The following is a 22,745-nucleotide window of genomic DNA, read 5'->3' on the forward strand; positions in this document are numbered from 1 at the left end:
TGTGCCTTTCTTAAAATTTTTCTTTAATCTCCTAACTCACAGTCCTGCCATCCTAGCTTTTTATACTTTCTTTTGCCAGTTACAGCAGGGAGATTATATGTGACGTACATCTTCAAGATCAATATGCCTGTAAGGAGATGGAATTCATATTGATCTTCAGTCATGCAGCACATATGCCTTACTTGTTACAATCCCTTTGCTATCAACACAAGCACTCTCCTTCGTGCTGATTTTTTTTTTCCTCATTACTGCTGCAGTAGTGTTCTTTCCTGCCTCTACATCCTGTTCTCAGACTGCTCCTACAGCAGTATGTAATCTTTGTTCCCAGGCTTTAAAAACCAATGGCAGCAACAACTGGGTGTGGTCTTTCATGGCAACAAAACAGAATGTCATTGTCGTCCAAAAGATCCAATCTGATTAATTAGGCATTCCTAACATAGAGCAAGGACAACAGTTATTAGTGTAACTTAAGTTCCAGTATCTCTGTACAGACTGTATTTCACAGCTACACTGGGAAGGCACAAGGCACCGTGGTAACCATATTCTTACCAGAGAATCTGATGCAAATAAAATAAAGGATTATTTGCACATGGAACCATCACAGTATTTCCAATAAAATGTTCCATTTTCTGATTGTTTGTGTTTATTCAGGTTGTAAACAAATCTCTCCTCCCCTTGTCTATACGGTTTTTTCCTCTCAACAAGTTTATATCACATTTGATCAAACTTTCCAAAGCAGCAGGCCATTTTTTGACAATCTCTGTGACTCACACTCAGGAGTTGCTTAGAAGTTAAACCCATACCATTGCTGTTCTCAGCCCTCCTTTTTCAGACCACTGCTGCAAAGCTTCCCAAGTCTTGCTGGGCATGACTTGGGCCACTGGAGAGCCACAGCAAGACAACAGGCTGAGCTTTATGCGCCATCCAACTGCAGGCATTCATTATGGATGGACATACGTAGTGCTTAAAGCAGCACATAACCCACCAAGATGGTCTGTTGGTCTCACAAACAGCAGTATCCAAAGAGCCCATGAGGACTTTAAAAAAAATAAAAATTAAACGATCAGTCTTTGAAGCTAGCCTTTACAATCTAGCAGTCAGACAGCCATTCTGAATATCCAACATACTCCAAATCCCCATGCTGTGCACGATTCAGAGTAGGAACTTGGAATCTGAATGCTGAACATCCCAACTCCATGAGCCCCAACTGCTGGTTCTGCTCTCCCCATCAATAGTGCATTTTCAAGTAAACAAAAACCAAAGAAAATACACTCTCACATTGAAAGGTTCCAGTTTCATTCTGTTGCCGAACTGGAAAATTTTTCAGAGCTCATATTCCATGGGATGGGAAAATTACTTCCCCACCCGTATAATCAAATGCTCTGATGCATTATAATACTATCTTAAGCACTATTTTTAGCTGAGCTATTTTTATATGATGAATCCTGAAACAAGTGTATTACCTTATTTGTTTCATCTTCTTTGCAGAAAGGTTTATAAAAATTCATGTCAGGACAAGCATTTAGCATTCTTCCTATGAACATCTGCAATCACATCCCCTACAAGAGCTGACACATCTACTTACATTGATAGCTTTACTTGCAATCATTCCGATTTTCACAGACTTTCAGTAGCTTGTAAAACTGACCCATAATGAGGTTTTTTTGCTACGCATCAGATGGAGGCTTTCAGCGTGCATTAATGAATGTCTGCCCATTCATTTATGGTATAAAGACACTTTCAGAGTTTGCTCTTCTTACAGAAATATTAACTCTTTGCCATCTTTGGAATATTCCTTTCCTCTCTCTCCCATTCCCTCCCTCCCTCCCTCCCCCCCTGTTTTCCCTAGATGAGAAACAACACACAGGAAGACTGGGAGAAAACGTCAATACTCCTTACTCTAGCTGGTCTTCTGGCACCCTAGCACTCCTGAATCAAAAGGCCATGGCGTGATAAGATAGCTAGTTACATCTTCTTTAAAACTGGCTAAACATATTTTAAATAAGGCACTCCAAATGAGAAAGTATTTTTCCACTGAGGTGGGTTGCGTCATCTCAGTTCTCTGAAGATTAAGGTTTACTGCTTGTTAATGCCACTTGCCAAGGACACGTTTTATTGCCTTTGTGTTACTGTATGTCAGTCAGGAATAAATCTCTGTAGAGCTTCTATCTCGCTCTTCAGCCACACGTAACCTCATTTATATTCAACAAACTTTCCTTGCCTTCTCTCTCCCTTGCCTCCCACCCCCTCCCCCCCAAATTACTCAGTTTAAAAACAAAGTAATCCTATGTATGCAAACAACTGACAACAAAATACTACATATCTCAAAACAAACACATAGATGGAAAACAAAAGATCCTTAAAGATTATAAACTGAGTTAAACCATGTAGATTCTGCTACCATAGCTCACAAGCCAGCCCGGCGCTACTCAGACTCAACAAGGCAAGTCTGCCATCAGAAAAGAATGACTCAATGAAGGAAATAAAACTCAAACTGTATTTCCAGTCTTGCAACAGCACAGAAGTTGTACCTTGTAAAGTCAACGCCTCCTGCTGCATTATATTTGTTCTGTAAACATCAAGAAGATCTTCAAGAATACAAAAGTCCCCTTCCATAGCTTACACTAGTTTAATAAAAACAGAATGCAAACTCCTTCTCCACAGAGAGCTATTTAAAAGTGCCAAGGTTTTTAATCCTCTTCTTAAAGCTAGTGCATTAGTCTCTTAAACAGACCTCTCCATTGCCACAGGGCCTGCAGCATTGAGCCACAGGATGCAGAGACAGCTTCACACATTGAAACAGATGACAGAAGCTCACCCCCTCTCTGAGTTACAAGGGAAGAGCAGGCCCAGGCACACAACATGGCAGAGGCAAACAGCAGAGACTGCAGCCCCAGGCCTGACAGCACCTCTGGCTGCACAGCAATGCCAACAAGACAAAAACTGTGAGCTATTAATTCTTTATTTGAAAATGTCTAATTTTGACAATCCAACGCTAGCATTGCATTTTGGTATTTAACCAATTTTCAGCTGGTATGAGTAAAAATTTAAATGCAAAAGAAATCTGTTGTGTGGTATAATGATCTACCTCCTCAGCAGAGCTTCAACCACTTCAAAAATATGGAACATTTGCATATGAATATCTTCAGTAGTAATTAAGCACCTGTTGAGTTTCCACATATAACACAGAAGTATTAATGAATTCATACCACTGTTAATGTAAACTGGCAAAAATAAGAAAGATTTAATAGAACAGCCTGTGAAAAAGTAGTCCAGGATCACTCCTGTAGAAATTAAGACAACATATCAGACAAAAGAAATCCTGATCTTTTCCCAATCCCAACTTGATTTAGTGTGTATTTACACACACAACAGAAGCAACGCCACATCTGTTAACATTCAGAAAGCACAGAGTGCAGGAAAGTAGAAGTATATCAAAAAGTAATTGTCTTGCAAGAGCCTGGACAGGCAGAACTTGGAGCAACTAAAGCATTTTTCTGAGCAGCCTAAGTAATGGCACTCAGAATTTCAACCACTACACAGCTGGATGAGGTATTCCACTAACTGCAAGTTTAGCACAGAAAACCTACACAGGAGAGCATCTGTGGACAATCCCTCATCTCTTTCTATAATGCAGTCAGTAGTTTCCTCATATAGAACTTGACCTTTCATTAAGTACTAAAACTTCTGCTTCCATCATATCAGACATCTCAATTTGTAGATATCATGCACTAAGGGTAAAGAAATGTGCTGTACATGTGGCAGAGAATGCTTACAAGCAGACACCAAGTACACCCTAGCTCCTCAATTCTTACAGCAGCCAAGGACTCTAAGTCTTAAATGAGGAACATATCTTAGCCATTATCCTGGTAAAAAATAAGAGTTTAGTATGGAAAAAAAGATTACAGCCACAAATTATTACCATTTTTAAAATGGATTGCTATTGATTTTTCTAATGCCAATTCAGGAGTATCTTACATCTTAAAAAAAATGGAAAAGGTAACAGTTACAAGCTCTCCTAATTCCCAGGTTTCTTGTTTGATTCTTAGCATGGATAAAAAAACCAAACCGAAGACTAAGCAGTGTGGTTCTCTGTTTAAAGGCAGTACTAGAGATGAGTGGCATAAACTAAGATTCTCTTCCTTTATGAGAAATGCAAAAAAATATATTCCCTTCCAATTGCAGTGCATGCATCAGCTCCCTCCACTGACAGAAGCAAGAAGAGGTGGCACTGCTGACCTCATACTTCAGTCACAGTACATCTTTATTGCACTACAGCAGCTAAAGAAAGCACACACTGATAAAATAGCCTCTGGAAAAACATCTCAGCATATGGAGTTTGTCTGGCATAGGCCTGACTAAACATCCACTGCAGAAGGTGCCTATGGCAGAAGAACAGAGTATTCTGGATAACCTTTTGAGTAGCAACTCTAATCCTCATGTAAGCTGGACAGTGAAAAAGCCACCAACTCTCCCAAAGGTATGGCAAGAAGCAGCCTTTTCTTCCCCATTCCATTTCATGAATCAGTAGAAGAAAAAGGACAAAAGGAAAATCCAGGTCTTTGTGCTTCATATGTGAAATACGGTTAACCAGCAGATCTGCAGCTCTCACAAGCCCATTGATCTGCTTTCCTGCTTTCCTTCTACCCACTCACCACAGTTCCATTGATGATCTCTGAACCGTCCCCATCTGCGGTAACAGGCACGCAAGGAAGACACGCTGGTGTGGGGGGCCAGGGGGGAGAGCCATCAAGCAAAAACTCTGCCAGAGGAAGAGAACAACAAAGAGGTAAGGGATTGTTTGATTTAAGTACGTATTTGAAAAGGACCCAGGAGGGTGCTGAAAATACTTGTGGAATCAGAGAGCATTTAGAAGCGGGAAATAGGTTTCAATTTCACCTCAATGAGCTAGCTCAGGGGAAACACCAAAAAATCACTTCACTCACACAGCTTGGCAAGTCAGGTCTCCAAGCAATAGGTCCACAGCGTCAATTTCTTGCTACTTTTTCACATGTCACAGTCTCCCCAGACACACGGGGCCGCATCCCACAGTACCAGAGACACGGGCATACACACGGCAAGGTCCGTCACCCTGTCTCAGGCACAGTGAGCCAAGGGACCTGAGCCCACTGGGCATGCAGGGAAGCATATGGCGAAACAGAGAAAGTGATCTTTGCTTAGCTTTGTTAAAAAAAAAAAAAAAAAAAAAAAAAAAAAAAGAGGTTTTGGCACAGGGCAGCAAGGCAGCTCGCCTTTGCATCTCTGCAACGCACCAGCTCAGAGTCTCAGCAACAATAACGTAGCACATAAAGGAATAAGGAAAAAGTGCAACTTTTTGGGTGGTTTTGAAGACTTATGTCATTGGTGAGAACAAACAGATTACAGTTGTACTTGCCTCACCTGAGGAGTGGATCAGGGCGGGGCCGCCCAGGGCACAGGCAGGAGGGGACACCCACACATAGAGGAGAACCACAGCAGGCAGTGACCCCAGCTCTGGGTGTTTACTGTACAAACTGTCACCAGAAACAGACCAGGGGCCACATGAGGCTCTGCCACACGTGTGGAGCCACTCAGGGAGGAAGTTAGGGAGATGGCTGCTCGCACAGGGTCCCAGGTGATGGTGGCTGGTCAAGTTCACCAGGCAAAGTGAAAGCCTGACACGGCGCTGTCTCCGCATGAAAGCTTCCTCACAGAAACAACAAAGAGACCACCTGTGGGTACACCTCACCTACCCGCACGGAGATGAGGCGCTCACCAGGACCAGCTTCTCCCCTCTTCTGCCCGCCTCCCGGGGCTGGCAGCCCCTTGTTAACCCAGCCCAGCCCCGTCGGGGGAAAGCCAAACCCCGCACCGGCCGCTGGCGCCGTCCCCACCTTCGGCTGGAGCAGCCCAGCCCTGCGCCCGGGCACCGGCCATGGGGCCATGCGGGAAACCCCCTAGTGCCACCCCGCTCCTTTATAGCCTCTCGCACCCCCTCCTGTGGCAGGGATGAGGCACAGCAAGGGGCGGCGGGGCTGCGCTCTTCGCCGGGGTGAAGGAAACGCTTCAGAAGAGCATTTGCCGGGCCCTGGGGGAGCCGCCCGGCGGGGTGTGGGGCCCGGCACGGCCTACACCGTACCCCTCGGCCTCCGATTTGTAAGGTTTCTCTGTAGAAAAGGAGCTGAAACTATCGTGTAAAAGAAACACTGCAGCCCCTTTGCGATACACGGTGCCTTCTGTGTCTCAGCCCTTGGGCCACCCCAAGGTGAAGGAGCAGGAACAGGGTGTCACCACAGAGACCATGGGTGACACCGACAGCCCACGCTCATGTTATTATTGTGGTGGTTACAGCCTCATGGTTTTGAGGGTTTGTGTTTTGTAGCAGTCCCAGAAGATCCTTGGGGAAAAAAATAAGTGAGTGTTGGAAACGTGAAAGCAAAAATAAATCAAAATCTTCTGGGATTTCAACAGGTTTCCTGCAGGAATCCTCTGCCCGACGATCTGTGCTGGCCAGGGAGTGGGGCTGAGCCAGCATGGCCAGGGATGGAGGAGCTTTGGAACAGCAGCACCACAGTAAGAAAGCCCCAAAGCGTTAAAGCACTGAGACAGTTATCAGCATAAAGCCTGAGATATGTGCTCCTGTATCAACAAAATGCATTTGTTACATAAAATCATTTTCCCTTCTCTTTAAACAGAGTGGGGGAAGGGAGGCTTAAAATATAACTCAAATGGCTTAAAACATGGCTCATACTTCCAGTGCTCATTACCAGAATTATACATTTCGTGTCTGACTGTACAGTACGATAGATGGAATTTTTTTCCTACTTCCTGCAAAACAACATTTGCTTATTCAACTGCCTTTTAGCAATGGGTATAATCATAATCCCAAGTGACATATGCAGTGAGAGCAACTGACTACTTTCTCTCTCTCCAGCACTTTATTTCTAGAGATGCTGTGTTTAATTAGCTCCACAGCAGTCAGAGGAGCAAATGGGTCACCTCTATGTCAAATCTCTGATAGTCATCTTCCTCACTGCCACCCCCACTCCCTTCATTTATTTTACTGTTCTGCTTTTGTTTTGCGTGCTACGAGTAAGGTCGTGAGTGTCAGATAGCTTTGTGTGTGCATGTTATGTTCCTGAATGTCTGCACTTCGGGAAAGGGAGTGAAATAAACTGTGAGCTCCAGCACACAGCATCTGTGTGAGGGCGGGAACATTTCATACAAATTCTGTATTCAAACTGAACGTCACCAGAATTCTCTGAACAGATGATGTCATAGGTGTCGCAAAATACTGAGAGTTACGAACTTATATGAATTTTATTTTTGTCTGGATTCCAAAATCTGTGGGGTTTCCCAAAGCCTTCTGTACCAGCTCATCTTCTTTTTTCTCTTTCTGCGGATAGACATTGTTTTTGCCACATCCTGTGAGAATCTGTCATTGGATTACACCAAAATCTATAGTCTTTAAAACAGACCTGCCACAAACGTTGAGTCACAGAGAAGCATATAGAAGGAGCAGTTATCTGCAGAATTCTGGGGTTTTGATACTGTGTCTGAGACGGAGCAAGCAGGCAGGCAGAGGACAGGAACAGGATGAATTTCCAAATTTAAGCTGCACATAAGCCACAGAACTGCTTGCTTTTGCAGGAAGCCCTTTGCAATCACTGACATCGTGGCAAGGCCCAAGTGACTCAAGTCCAATCTGGAATATGACCAGGGTCATGCCTCTTTGCCTGTGTTTCTACTGCCCAGTTTTCTAATTTAGAGAGCAATCCTATTGGCCATCCTTGTACAGTGGGGATCCATCCACCTGCAAAGCTGTTACTGTTTTGAAATAAGGTGCTACTCTCGAAAGAAAAGTAATGTTTTGTAACACTTGCAAGTTAATTTCAGTTTTCTTTGATCATCGTTACAGACATTACATAGGCATATCCCACATTACAGTTTTGCATGTTGTGTCTGTAATTTCACTACCATTATATTATGTAGAAGTTAAGTTTGGTAAGTATTTGTAAAGAAACAGCTGAGAAAGGTATGCAAATATTTCTGTCTTTTATATACTTTTTAAAGTGTGTTTTGATGTTTAACAGTCTTGGAAATAAACAGCCAACCTCAGCTGCTGGTATAGACAGATCTCCACTGATCTCAAGGCAGCTACACTAATTTATGCAAGCTGACTCTGGCCCACATATCTCTATTTATCCATTGAACAGCAACTGCGCAGGCCATAGCAAATGTGAACTGCTTCTGCAGTGCCTAATATGCCTCATTTAGTAGATTATATCTGAAACCATTTCACAAAATGTAAGGAAAATTCCCTCTCAGATGATGCTATGACCTTTCAATATACCGTTCAATGAACCATCTCCTGCAGAATTTCCTGGACTTGGGTTTTTTTGTTTACCTATCAAGAAAAGTCAGTCTTTCTGCATTGTGTTAACTTATGTTTCCCATCTCTTTGAAGCTGTGTTTGTTCTACTGTGATGAAACTCACATCTGTATTTTTCACTGTTAAATGAAATAGAAGTTATTTGTCTCCATTGTATGGCAATAAGAAGCATCATGTTTCTTCCTGTGAAGGCTGCATGTTACAGCGTGGTTGGGGTACTTCTTGCCTGAAAGAGACCTTATGGTACATCTGACAAACGCTGTCTGGGACTGCTGGTGTATCTACCCAAGTACCCAAGGGCTATAATCAGTATCCAAGGACGACCAGTACCCAAGGACTCTGGCCTTTTCCAACATACTGACAGTTATATTTAAGATAAATCAAGATCTCAGGAACCCAGGGACTTCTCTAAGATTCAGGATTCAAAGAAAGTGGAAGGTTTTAAAAGGGTTTAAATCAGATAATGAACTTCCTGGGCAATACCAATCCTATAAAATATACACAATGATGCCTTTGAACCATTATTGTTTGTGGGATTTCTTCACATCCTTCCAGCTCACGTAGGCCAATGACGTAGGCTGATGGGACATGCACATGAAATGTACTGGCAAGTAGGAGGAAATACCCTCTATGATGATCCACAATAGGTACAAATCATTTCAGCTTGGGCTTAGAGAGCCTTGATGTAGGTGAAACTCTAGAAAGCATTTTTTTAGTCACTGCACAAAGTCGTCATATTAGATTACACTAGGAAAGATATGAAATACCGTCTCTTTGAGTGTTTCAGTACCACCCAAACAGAATTACAGGATTCACACAGCACCCATGGAAGTTGAATGGATTAGTCCAGGCACAACTTGGGCTGGAACTTTAGACTACTGTTTGTAGCCAAACCATTTCATTTAATTTTTTTAATACATATAGTGTAACAAGACAGTCAATGGAATAAGGATGTATTCCTCTAAAAAAGGTCATCTAAACAGGGGGCTCAGAGAGTGCAAGTGCCATGAACATAGAATGATTTCAAAAATTAGCAGCAGTTCTGTTCATTCTTAGTTGAAAGTGATTGTACTGGTGACTGCCAAGGAGGTAATGGCCCATCATTCACATTTACAGACACCTTTCCAACCTTCCTTAATGTCAGCAGTTGAAGTGGTGAAATTTTTAAACATAAAATGTAAATTGTTTACAAGCTTGGTGGGGTCAAACAGTTTGAGCAGTTGTTCAGTGCTTCTCATCTCAAGCTCCAGCTACAACCAGAAACATTATTCAGTATTTAAATCTTGCTATTCCTAACATTTTAGAGATGCTGTTTTACATTGTGTGTATTATTTAACCTTCTGCTCTGCAAATGATTCACTACTCAGCAGGCCCATTTATAACAAGTGTAAAGAGAGAAAAAGTGTAAGCTTTTTTTTTTTCTGTTTTTTCCTGTTTTATTTAGAAACAGTCCATTGGGAAACATGTTCTTTCTTTAAAGAGTGAAATTCAAAGTAAGGCATGAATTGTATTAAACTGAATATCCAAGTTTCTCTTTCTTACTGTGGTGTGCTTCCGAGTCAAGCTACAACTGTTGTCAAAATCTGTGGAGTCATACTTCCCAAAGAGATCGCCAAAACCAGTAGATTTTAAGTTCAGCAAAATAAATTTATGTACTTGTCTTCAAGTCACTTGAATGCTAAAGATTTATTTCAGAGGAGGATCAGGAACTGTAGAATTAGTTCTACAGTGCAAGTTGTCCTTCCAGCCCAACTGAAACAAACATTTTCTTAAAATATCTATTTTTTCTGAATTTCAGGTACAAGGTATGTTTTGTCCATTGGAGCAAGAGCTAAACAACTTGCAGCCATTTGTCGCTGGTAGTTGTTTTCAGAGGACTAACATGGTGCAGCAGCTAAAGCATTAAACCAGGACCCAGAATGCCAGTGCTCTTTTCCTGGCAGTTTCACAATGATTTTCAAGCATAGATACCTCTCACATCTACCAGAATTCCCCAGGGTAGTATGTTGAAGTCTGGTCTAGAAAAAGAGACAACTCATTGGGCAGAGACTGCAAAAACACTTAAGGATAGCGGGCTCTCTTCCTCTGCCCCAACCCATATCAAGCTAAAGAAAATATCAAATAGAAAGAAGCTGCGTAGTGGGAAAAAAATAAGCATATGTTTTGGTCAATTATTTATAGAAGGTTCACATTACATCTAGTCAAGGTCTAGATGTTCCCTTCTCTCCCATTCATGTGAAATAATTACTTTATTTACTGCTTTGCTTTACTTAGCCTAGAAAGGCACTTCTGTCATAACCTAAAGCTCTGGCAATTGCCCCTGTGTTGTGGTTTGGACCAGTTTGTTAAAAACAGGCTTTAGATTACAGTTTAATGATATGTCCATGAGGCAGGAAAGGGCAGAAGAGAAGTATCAACATGCCAAACTGTTGTGATAGGAGTAGAAATGAATGGAGGTGAAGAAGAGAGCAGTGATCTACCAAGCACTCCTTCTCTGTTATAAAATGGGCTCAGGGCTTCTCTTACTGCATACCTATACAGTGCTTCACATAAAAAGGCACTGGCCTGAGCTTGGGACTCTCAGCAGAGATGAAATTTTTTAAAAAAACAAGGGTTTTTAATTATTTCATAGAACCATGTCTTACAATCGCAGATGAAAGATAATAATGATTTCATAGAATTATCTCTTACAATCAGAGATGTTCCAAATATAGCTCCAGCTGAGATCCAGATCAGGGAGAAAAGCAGTGTATCTTCTTTTATAAATTCTTGTAATTGGAAACTACTGTGATCATGTAGCCTGACTTCCAGAACAAACAATATCTACTACTCATTCCACATCAATTACATCTACCCATAATTTCAGATCTTAAGTTAAGCAATAATATTTCTCCAGTGAATGATTGACCTCAGCATATCAGGGTGGGACAGAAAACTGGTCAAGAAGACTGTGACTTTATATTCCAAGATACAGATAACACAAGCATTGGAGGTCTTGAGCATGTGTATTAATGTTATACTTTACCAAATGGAAAACAGAAGAGAGGATGCTTAAAAAAAATATTTCAATCTTTGAATTTTCCTTCTCTTTTAGACTGACTCGTCTCAGCCCATTTGAACAGAAAAAAGATGAACAAGGCTTGATGAGGCAAGGAGCCCTGCAGAGACAAGATTATAATGAAAAAAGTCAAGTGAAAAAAACTGAATCAAAAGAGATTAAAGTAATTGCTTCAATCAAATTGTCCAAATCATATTAAGGCCTGATCCTCCAACTTTGCACCTGCAGTAGGTTTCTGTGCTTTACATCGTTTTTCAGGCATGCAAAAGATAGTGGTTTGAGGCATTCAGAAGGTATCCTCTCTTATCCCCATGGTAAATATCTGGAAACGGTAGTAAGAGAACAGAGAGCATCAGTATCATAACTAAAAATGTACATGTATAGGATAAAACTTGTAGTTAAATTTTTGCATTTTAATCAGTTGTACTTACTCATGAATACTGTTCATATATACATATATATTAGCAAACAAATGCTGTTTCATTCCTTCCTTTCTTTTTAGTAAGGTACCTATAAACAAGTTACTTTTGACATGCCCATATTATAGCAAATGGCAAGTATTACTGTCTTTACACTTCTAACAGTTATAGAAATGAGAAAAAGTCATATTTACATCGAACTGTGTTGTATTTTGAAAATGAAGATAATGAAAAAAATCAGTAAAATTAATCTGTTACCCATTTTGAGCAATGGAAGATATTGTGTTCCTTCCAGTCATGTGAGGAACATAGAGCTATTGGGTTCTGCATCATTAAAATGAATGTTAAAGAAGGGTAATGAATTCCTTCACATAGAACAAAATTATCATTAAACAAAATAACACTATGTCTGAAATCAGGGCAACATCTCAAAAAGTGCAAGTAGCTGCCCTGAAACTCATTGTTAAAGAAAAACAGAAAATCATAGGATTGCCCATAAGTTCTGCAAAGATCATGTTTTTTTAAAAAATAGCCTGCTAATACAGCTTTTTAATAACTAGAGCTACTTGAGGCATTTGAATGATCTTTCTACTTGGCATTTTATTAATGTAAAAGCCCTTGGAGGGATAAAAATGTTTTGAAGAGGGGTGCTATTTTCATAAAATACAAGTCTGGCTGATAGGTCTAGAGGAATCTTTTCTCATATTCTATATAAAACATACCACAAAATTTCACTGGAGGATTCTTGAATTAACATGAAATTGATAATATTCACTGCAGCACAGACTTTTTTTTTTTTTTTTTCTTTTAAGAAAGAGATGAAATAGGCTGTAATTTAAGCAATTAAGGCTTTCCTTTTTCTTTCTTTTTTTTTTTTTTTCTTTTTTTTCTGTTTAAAGAGGAATGACCAGTTTCTTTTCCTTAAGGTTTTAATACATCATAGACATTATGGATATTATTCTTAGAGACTTAATTCTTATCTTTTTACCACAAGATGAACCATAGGTAATTTCACTTAAATACTTGGATTTCTACCAGGAATATAAAATTCATTTCCAGTTATCGCTATATAGGTCCCCAATACCTTGCAACAAGACAAACTGCATCCAAAACAGTAACAATGTTCACCCAGTGCTGGGACCAGTGCTGTTATGAAATTTGCCAGTGATTGACTTTACTCTGGGCTGGTGTGGACACCAAAATTAGATCTGGCAAGACATCTGTGGCAGCTGAAATTTGGATTTCACTTCATAAACTTCCCTACTCTTAGCCACGTTGAGGAGACTGGTATATATTTTCCAAAGAAACCCAGACAGTACATACTAACACTCTTGCATCTGACAATGAAAGTGAATAGGAGCCATTGGTGATGGAAGTGAAAAATAGCCCAGAGCAGGCATCTGATGCCCAGAGACATGGGAAAACTGCTCCAGGTACCAAAATACATCTACCATAAAATTTTATTGACACTTAAAAATTTCCAGCAGTGCAGAGTAATTTGGTTCAGTGTGTTTCTTTTCCCAGACAACAAAAGAAAAGTTTGGTAGAAACAGTCTCTGTCACAATTAACATTTCAGAAGACTAGTAACATTAAAGGCCTTTGTATTTTTATTGACTGAATGAGCAAAAGATTCCCTTTGAGTTTCATGGGAGCTCTGGGTTATCAGTCCAAAGCTGAGTTAAATTAGAAGTGATTGGGAGCTGTTACCATCTGTTGAGTGTGTGGTGGCTTGTGCTACATGAGTTAATATATTTTAGCAGACAGATGGGCAGGAATGTGCAGACCTTAGTCATTCAGCACCCTTGTTAGCAATCTGAATAGAGAGATCAGGAACATGGAAGGCATAGGAGTGAATTTCTTCTTAATTCCACGAAAAAGTCCCCTGTACCATGCTTTTGGCCTTTTTCAAGGATGTTCCTACAACTGCTTCCTCTGTTATATATAATGTGTGGTTAAGAAAAGCATTGTTCTTCCCAGGTGCTGTCAATCTTGGTCATTTCTCATGCTCTAAAAAAAAAAATTTACAAAAAAACGAACCAAACCACATTTCTGTTCATGCCTTCAGGTGTTAAAACCCACACAGTTTTTTTTCATGGACTGACTGTCACAGCAGTTAAATAATGATGATGTGAAAGAGCACTGCCATACCAACTAAGATTTAACTTGCTCACTTTCTCCTCTATTTCCTCCTACCCCACACAGCTTTCTGGGTCTAAAGTCACTGATTCTCCTACAATGCAGAAAAAACAAACTGCACAGACAAGGAAACTGTTATTTAATGGAAAACTGCTCTGAAAATTAATGTATTTCTTGTAAAGATAACTTAATTGTAAGGAACATTATCTATCTTACTTCACACTCAGAAAAATCCCTCTCCTATATGAGATAGTCTAATGAAAAGGACCTATTTTAAGCAAAAAAAAAAAGGGGGGAAAAGGCAATAGAGCACTGCACAGGGATTAAGGAGGCACTAGTGCAGTTTTCTAGTTAACCTCAGCTTTTGTGTGCTCCTTCCTCTCTGTGCATCAGTTTCCCCATCTAGAATTGGCAATCATTAATCCAAACAAGCCATTATTAAATTCCCAGAACCAATGCCATATCTTTTGGGTTTCCAAACATCTCTTTCTTATCAGTAACTTGTATTTCATCATGCCTCAAATTAGACAGTACGATTTTGGAGCAAGGAGATTATCTTTTAATCTTCAAAATTTTTACTACATTTTCAGAAATATATATATAGTTTCATAAAACATTCGACATCAGAGAAATGCCAAGGTTGTGAAATCAGTCACTCAAAGGCTTCACATGCCCTTTGCATACCCATATTTTTTAATCAGGTCCAGCTTTCCTGGATCCTGCGTCTGTAGTAAAGACCAGAAAATGTGATCACTTCCTGAAATCCTTCTTCATTGCTCATGCTGAAATTGTGTATAGTAGGTGTACCAAAACCCAAACATGACAAGAATAAATGTAGGCTTCAGCAGTATGCATAGAACTGGGGTATATAGTTCCTTGCAAAACCTTCACATGGAAATTGGCTTTGTATTACATACATATATGTATATATATAAAATTTTCAGTGCAGTGCAATCAGAAGAAAATATGCTACATAACCAATGTACCAGACCTTAGACCTGGAGCCACAGAACCTTTCAACGCACCTAAAATAAAAGATTTTTTTCATTGTCATTTTGAGATTAATGTGTTTTACTGAATGACCAGCATAAATAATGCATAAAATGTCTCTTCTCTACCACTCCAGCAAGGTAATGCAAAATAATCTGCAAATTTTAAAACTGACAGAAGACCCTGAGCTACTGGTATTAAAGTCCCTCTGAAGACTGTTCTGCTTCCTGGGAGGCGGGCAACAGAAAGCAGAAGATTAGGATGAACTGTAGTAGAACATGGTGCAGGGGTTGGTTTAATAGCTTTAAAAGGTGCACAACTTTACAGTGAATACTGATTTTGACTCTGGTGAGACGTTCAAGAAGGTGCAACATGAAATAGCACTCCTGCAGGTGACAGATGAATGAACTGTGCCCCATCACGGTGCTCAGAGCTCATGAACTAACCATCTTTCATCTAAAACCTAATACAAAAGTTCAGACCGGTTATGCTCTTTAATCCTGATGGTGCTTGTCTCTAAAGGAAAGCTTTAGCCCATAAAGCTCAAGCCAGATTCCACTCTCGGAATAATTATATTCTGCCTACAGTAATTATGTTCCCTTTGCAGTTTCACACGGAACTAATGTCCACCCACTTGCTGCACTGAACTATTTTATTGCTGTACGATTGCTGCGAGTAGCTGGAGAGTTGCCGGGGTGGGAGAGGTAACCTGGGGCCAGAGAGAGCTGCCGTGCACGGGGTCTGCGTGGTGGCAAACCATTCCCTGCCAACCGGCCCAGGGTCTCTACTGCCACAGGACACACTGCTGGAGGAAGGGTTATAGTACCCGAACCCACAGGAAGTCTTCCTTGGAGATAATTCAATTTATCAATAACTCACTAAGTGCTGTGGGATCTTCCACAAAGAAAGCCACTACGTACAAAGTGTAACGAGGTCAGTAGTTGCTCATTAAGTGGAGCAGCAGACTCCTTTGTTGTACAGAGCAATGACACGCGGCACTAAATACACAGAAAGCTTGAAAGTACACCAAAATGGTAGTGCCTTCTCTGTTCTTAATGTGGGCTTCCATTGTCATTAAAGTCTTAGACCAGCAGCAATTCAAGTTAATGGATGTTTTTCCATGGACTTCAGCAGTTATCGGAGCAACCTTAAGCACTGGCATTCTGCCTCATGAATTTAGTATAGTCTGAAAAAGGCTCAGCTGAAGCATTGCATCAACATGAAATTCAGAAAGTGCATTAAACATAAGTCCTAAAAGGATGTTACCATTCTGCTTCAGCTGTGGAAACAGAATGACTGGACAGTCTAAGGATGGGTTAATAGAACTGCAAGTGCAACAAGCAACACTTCTGTCTTCTACAAAAGAAAAATAGCACCTGCTCTGCAGCCATTTCCTGAGTAAGGTGTTTTTTAAATTTCATAAAGAAAGAGAAGAAATCTTTCACTCAAAAAATGATCAGGTACGTGTAATAAGGACTCCCCAAATATCACTTTGTAAAATGCAGCAATGACTGGCCTGTTGCAAAGTAGTCTATGAGCTCCTTCCAGTGCTTTTCTGAACAGCATTTGGACACTCATCATGTAGAGGATCTGTGTTTTAAGGACACACTGAACACATCAGCTCACTCACTATTACATCTAACTCAATAGCTCTGTCCTCCTTTTCATGTTCCTCAACAGATTATGTCAGTTCTCTCACAGATTTTTATATTGCTTTTACAACTCTGATTATTGCTTAGAGTCCTGTCTACCTAAGTTCTGCTTACTTATAAAAAATGCTCTGCACTGTCTTCCACTAAGCAATGGAATTTTTTGGTTTATCCTTGAAAAAACTATAGGACTTCACCTAAAATTATCTAAATAAATATAGATAACAACCTTGAATTGAATCATTAACTGTCTGTAACTGATTTTCTACAATTATTATTTTCCTTTATCTGTTCACTATGCCCAGTCAGCTATATCTGGCCAATTATAATCTTCTGTTTTGTTCCTGTTTTATCAGTGCTTGTTGCAAGCTGACCTCTTTTGAGTACTCAGTATGCAAATAGCCCGACCAAATTCAGTGGGGCCCAAGGACTCAGACATAACCCCATGATTTAGCACCTCCTTTGGCTGAGTGCTCTTCCTGTATGTATTCAGTACATCAACAAAGGTTTTCATTAGCTTTTGTCCCAAAATATTTTTGCTGCTAATGAACATGGGTCTACATCTGTCTGTTGTGTTGGTGGGATCTAAGAATAAAATCTAATTTTAGAAGTACAAGATAACAAGAGACAGAAATCAGCCAAAGCTGAATAAAAAAGCTGAGTAGTAGATGCGAGTGAAAAAGAGATTAAAAAAGAGAATCGCATTAATCTGATCTATTAGTTATTTCAGCAGCTGTCTCCAATTTACTGCCATGAATAATAAATCAATCCCAAAAACTAAACAGTCAAAAATTTTTCTTAAATGGTACCTATGACAAGTTACTGAATATGAATCTATTACAATTAATAGCCATTATAAGACATTATAAAGTCCCTCTCTAGACATTGCCCATTTTGGCTACACAGGAGCAGAGGAATTGAAAGATGATGCTTATATAATGATAATGCATTCTATCAATACATAAATGAATACATCTAAATAAACCATGCCACATCTCAAGGAAAGAAATACCTTTTTTTTTTGGTACACAATAGGGTCCATCGTAGCAAACTTCATGCATGAAGCACTTCCACATTACCTGGAGTCCACAAGCCCATTTAGCAACCTTCGCTGCCGCTGGCCCCACACTGAGAGCAGCTGGGACTGTCCTCTCGCTGGCACCATTCATCTCTGCGTGTGGCTGGACACGCACTGAACACTTCATAAGTGAAATGATCTGATTGAAAACAAAGATACTCGGAGAAAGTGTCGAAAAGCCATTCCACAGATTCTCTTTGGCACACAGCCACACGGCCAGGTGAGTCAGGCGGTTCAGGAGGTGGTAGGAAATAAGCAAGAATTTCTTTGACCAGCTCTGTCCTAAATGATTTACAACATGGAGGTGCAGGCAGAGCCCTACCTAAACCTTCACAGATCCCTCCCTGCCCGCTGTGAGCTGCGATGCCCGTCCTGCAGCTGTCACGGGGCTACATCCTGATGGAGCTCCAGCACCAGATCAAACTCAGCAACAAGAGCCAGACCTTGACAAAGGAGGGTGGGTATTATTTGACAAATGGTTTTCTTTCTGCAGGAAAGAATGGTATTCTTTGAGAAAGGTGAATCCTAACAAATTAAGACAAACCCTCCTTTGGTCTGCTCTTCAAACTGAGGGCTTTGACAGGTAAACAAGTCTTTGCAGAGGAACAACACAGCACAAGTGAGCTGCAAAGCAGCAACTCTCCATTTATTGTGAGGCAACGGACACTAGTTCATTCTTCTTCTCTTAATCTAAATCACCAACTGGCTTGTTCCCCTTTTCCTATTTCTGTTCCCACTTCCTTTTCAAGACTGTTAATAACCAGAGTAGCTGATCTGCTCTTCTGTCTTGCAGTGGGACTACAGTATTGGCTGCTGGGTCACGCTACTGCTGGCCTTTTAAATTACGTGGTGATCTGGGGCTGTGTGAGAAAAATTTGCACCTCCCATGGTTAACGTCCACAGTAGTTAAGAGCCGATATTAAATTGGTCCATTTGCTACTTTAAGTTTTGCATATGCCTTTAGCTAGCACTGCTTAGAGATTCTTGTGATGTGACAGTAACAGGCAGGGATGTGATCTGTGTTTCTACTTCTTTAAATGGTTTTAAATGAAGCTTTTTCTCGACAGGCTCCACTGGTATGGGATGTGTAGGAGCCTCCTCATTTCCCAGCTCTGTTTCTTTTCAGGCTCTATGGCCTGAGCCCCAACGATGAGTCTTGCGGCCCATAAGCTGATGGACACTCATCAGCTAATAGAATTTGAAGAGAGAATATACATGTATTCCTGAAATACATTGTGACTATAATCTCCGTATAAGCCTCTTACAGCTTTCAACATCTGTTCTGTTGACTGACATTTTCCCTGATGCTGTATGTTTCACAAATAAATCCCTGAGTAGGTTATTAATGTAGAAGTGTAAGTGATGTTTAATGCTGATTGTGTGCTTTCAAAGGGTGCTTATATGAAGGAACATTATTCCGTATTTTAAGGCCACTTGTTGGCCAAGAATAGTTTGCGTTTTTCTCTTGCCTGAAAATTGTTCATTTCCTGACCTCAGTCTTTTTGCTGCTGTAAAGTACTTCCAAGAAAAATCGTGACCTCACTGAGCGCAGAGAAAAATTATATTGACTCCAGAATGGCCAGGGTTTCAGGCTTGATCTCCGGATTATTTGTGACATAACTGTTTTGCAGCCAGTAATTGGATAAGCATCCACATTGGATAAGCATTAGCCACATCAGGTATGTTTGCAATCCATATTAATTCTTAGAAAAGAAACACAATGTCAATAAAAAAATAACTTGCTTGTAAATACACAAGCTAAATGCACAATTCAGAAAAACCTCTTCCCATCAGAAGATTTTCCTTTGCTGATTACTTCTTATAGGACATTATAGACCTTCTTATAGGACATTTTTCTGGCTCACCTTATTTGACTGCTCCTTTAAATTCAGTAATGTCAGAGAAGAGATTCTTTTAAAGAAGCTATTTTGCAAGTGGTTTCTGCTTATCCATTTCTGTCAGCAGGTAGGACATTTCTTCCAGTGTCTTTTCTTCCTTTTTCTACTTCTGAAAGAGATGGCATGTTACCAGAAGTGTCTTTCCACATAGCTGCATATTATAAGAAAGGTTTCCAGCTGAAGTCCATCAGCTCTGGTTACAGAACAAGCAAGATGAAGTAAAGACCTCAAATAATGGATTTTGTTTTGTGCCCTTTCCCAAAGCCTTAGCTCTCTGGTTCAATCATTGGACCTTTGTGTTTCACACCGTTTCAGCTGTTTCCCACCTCTGAGAATGCTATGGCTCATTTAAAAGTGACTACAGGACTTAGAACAAGTATGTGGCTGCCTGCCTTGAGCAGCACCTGTTTGAAGAGAAGTAAGACAATTTTTATCAAAAAAATGGATCTAGTCTTTATTCACACACAGATTTCCAGCAAACAGGAACTGCATCCCAGGTAACAAAGAACTGAATAAATCCAGTCTTAGGTAAACTTTGGGCTTTCCTGGGACAGCTGGGGTAGTCAGAGAGTGAGCAGGGTGTTCCTGCTGGGCAGCCTGGGACAGACCAGCTCCCTCGGCTGCGCGCTCTCCTTCCCACTGGGATAAACATGGAAACTGAGTAACAGGCACAGAAAGGAGGAGAGATTTGCCTCTCTTTCCATAACAGCTCAAACATTTTGATACAGTCTCATGCTTTTACAACAAACAGTAGCCTTTTCCTAGGTATGTTTAGCCAAATTCCCAATATTTTTATTTCCGTATCTCTAGCATTGCCCATTTACAACAGCAGGAGTCTAGGGTTGTGCCCAATTTTTATTGAGCAACTTTATAAAGGATTGGGGTACTTTAAATTTTTTCTGCCAGCCCTGGTGTGTGATTCAGCATAGCACAAACCAACTCACAGCCTTAGCTACCATTGCTGTCCTCAGAGAGAAAAGCAATCACTACCAGTAGGAGGTGTTTTATCCCTCACAGCATCCGCACTGTATTTATGCAGGAATTACACATAGGCTGTGTCAAGTATTCACAGAACTAGAGATTATAACAGAATCTTTAGGGTCACAAACGTGAGCTTTCCTTTGCAGCTAGGGAGCTACAAAATAACCTTTGAAAATAAGTGCATAAATGTTAACAGTTTTACCATAACCCCATATATTCAGATGCTGAAGCTTGGAGTACAACATCAAACATTATGTGCTTCATGATAAAAATGCAAGACTTGGCAACACCGGAATTGTGGCAGCCCATTAAATTGTAGCATTTTATAATCAGGCATCTGGCGTTCTTAAATATCCCACCCCCAGGCCCTGAACACTGAAAGCCCAGTGGCATCCTGCAGAAGTGGCAGGGATCTGCCCAGCCCGGGTACCCTGCCTGCACCCATCACGTTACTCCAGCGGGGTGATGCTGAGGAAAGAGGTTAAATTAACTCGCTTGGACAGAGGCTGTGCCAGTCCTGCCACTGCACGGACTCGCCAGCATATGTCAGATCAAGACAATATCGGTCACCGAGCCACAGGGCCAGCTGCTCTGCATTCAGCACATCCTCTATTTTACAAGGATTAACAGCCCAGGATTACTACAATGGCTGTTTATCGGTGTGTACTCACTAAATTGCAACTCAAATAAAATTGCTGCTAACATTTGGCTTCCTAACGTGCGTTTGTAAAAAAAGCATCTTCATTAGATGATCTAAAAGCAAAACAAGAATCTACAGAAATGAGGAATGTGGCAGAGAAATTTTAAGAGATAAGGAGACTGAAATTAACCAAGTTGTAGTAATAGAAACTGTTCTTTATGTGTGTTTAAAAAGCTGTAAGTGCTTATCTCAAGAAGGCTTTTTATTTGCTTTTTATTCCTTGGCAATTTCCACAACAGAGAAACGCAAGATTTGAAACTGTGCGTGCATGTGCATATATAGCAGATCAGATGCTCAGTTGGTACAAATCCCTGACGTCAGTGGAGCTCTGCTGATACACCCCAGCTAAATGTCTGCTCTAATATGTCTCCAGACCGTTCATGGGAGGAGGCTGCTTCTCACTCTCTGACCACAAATGCCCACAGTTGCCTAGTGATGGCCTCCCAGTGCAGGAGTCAGAGCCATACCATGATGGTCAGACGATTACAGCATTCAGCACAAGAATTCACTGGGATTGTAACTGGTTTAAGCACTTACAGACACAGAAGAGGGGTGAAACGGTGTTGTGTGCTCTCTGAGTTCAGGTTATTGGCAACCACTTGGGGTTTAAGAAGAGTCTTTTCCTCCAAAACAGTTTGTTCTGTAAGATATTTTATCGTGAGGTTTCCCTGACATCCATGGTGGTGGTCACCTCTGAAGGAAGGATAACAAACTCACTAGACCTTCAAATATGATCTAATATGACAATTCTGACATTTCTATCAAATATTGAGCGGCGCAGAGCATGAAATCTGTACAGTTGCCTCTCTTCTGGTCATTTATTCTTACTAATGGATCCTGGGGATAATGAATACTTTAGCTCCTGTTTATAATAGATAAATGTTCTACAATAATGCCAGTCGCTAAGAAAACATAATTTTAACTATGTAAGAGATTAAAAATAACTAGAGAAATATTGTGACAGATGGCGCCGCTCATGCTGCCTTAACATTTGGGCATGTTCTGTTTAATGTTTCTTTCATTCTACTGATTCAGAACAGAAAATCCAATTAAATTAAGCATATTGTAACATTTCTGACATTTTTTTCTTGTTTTGTTCCTTCTTTTGCTGATGAAACCAGTGTGAATTTAATGCCCAGTTTAGATGAGGAATAGCAGGCCAGGGAAGTAATGTGCTATGAGCAGACATAATGAAGGGGTTTTTTCTGCCACACTGTGAACTTCTGCAGGGGGGGCAGCATCTACTTCAGGCTCTGCGTTTTTTCAGGCCTCTACCTCTTGAGGAAATGCAATGAGTTGTGTTAAATGTATGCTGATTTTTCTTAAGAAATATAGCTAAGATTTCCCAGAGGGAAAAGAACTACATGACACTGAATTTATGTAATATTTTTCCTGTGGTTTTCTGCATTTTGGAGGTCTTATGTCTGCCTCTTTGGAAAGTGCAAGGGAGATTATAGCTATTCC

The sequence above is a fragment of the Calidris pugnax genome, unplaced genomic scaffold (genome assembly GCF_001431845.1).
Source record: "Calidris pugnax isolate Ruff unplaced genomic scaffold, ASM143184v1 scaffold38, whole genome shotgun sequence".
In the NCBI taxonomy this organism is placed as follows: Eukaryota; Metazoa; Chordata; class Aves; order Charadriiformes; family Scolopacidae; genus Calidris; species Calidris pugnax.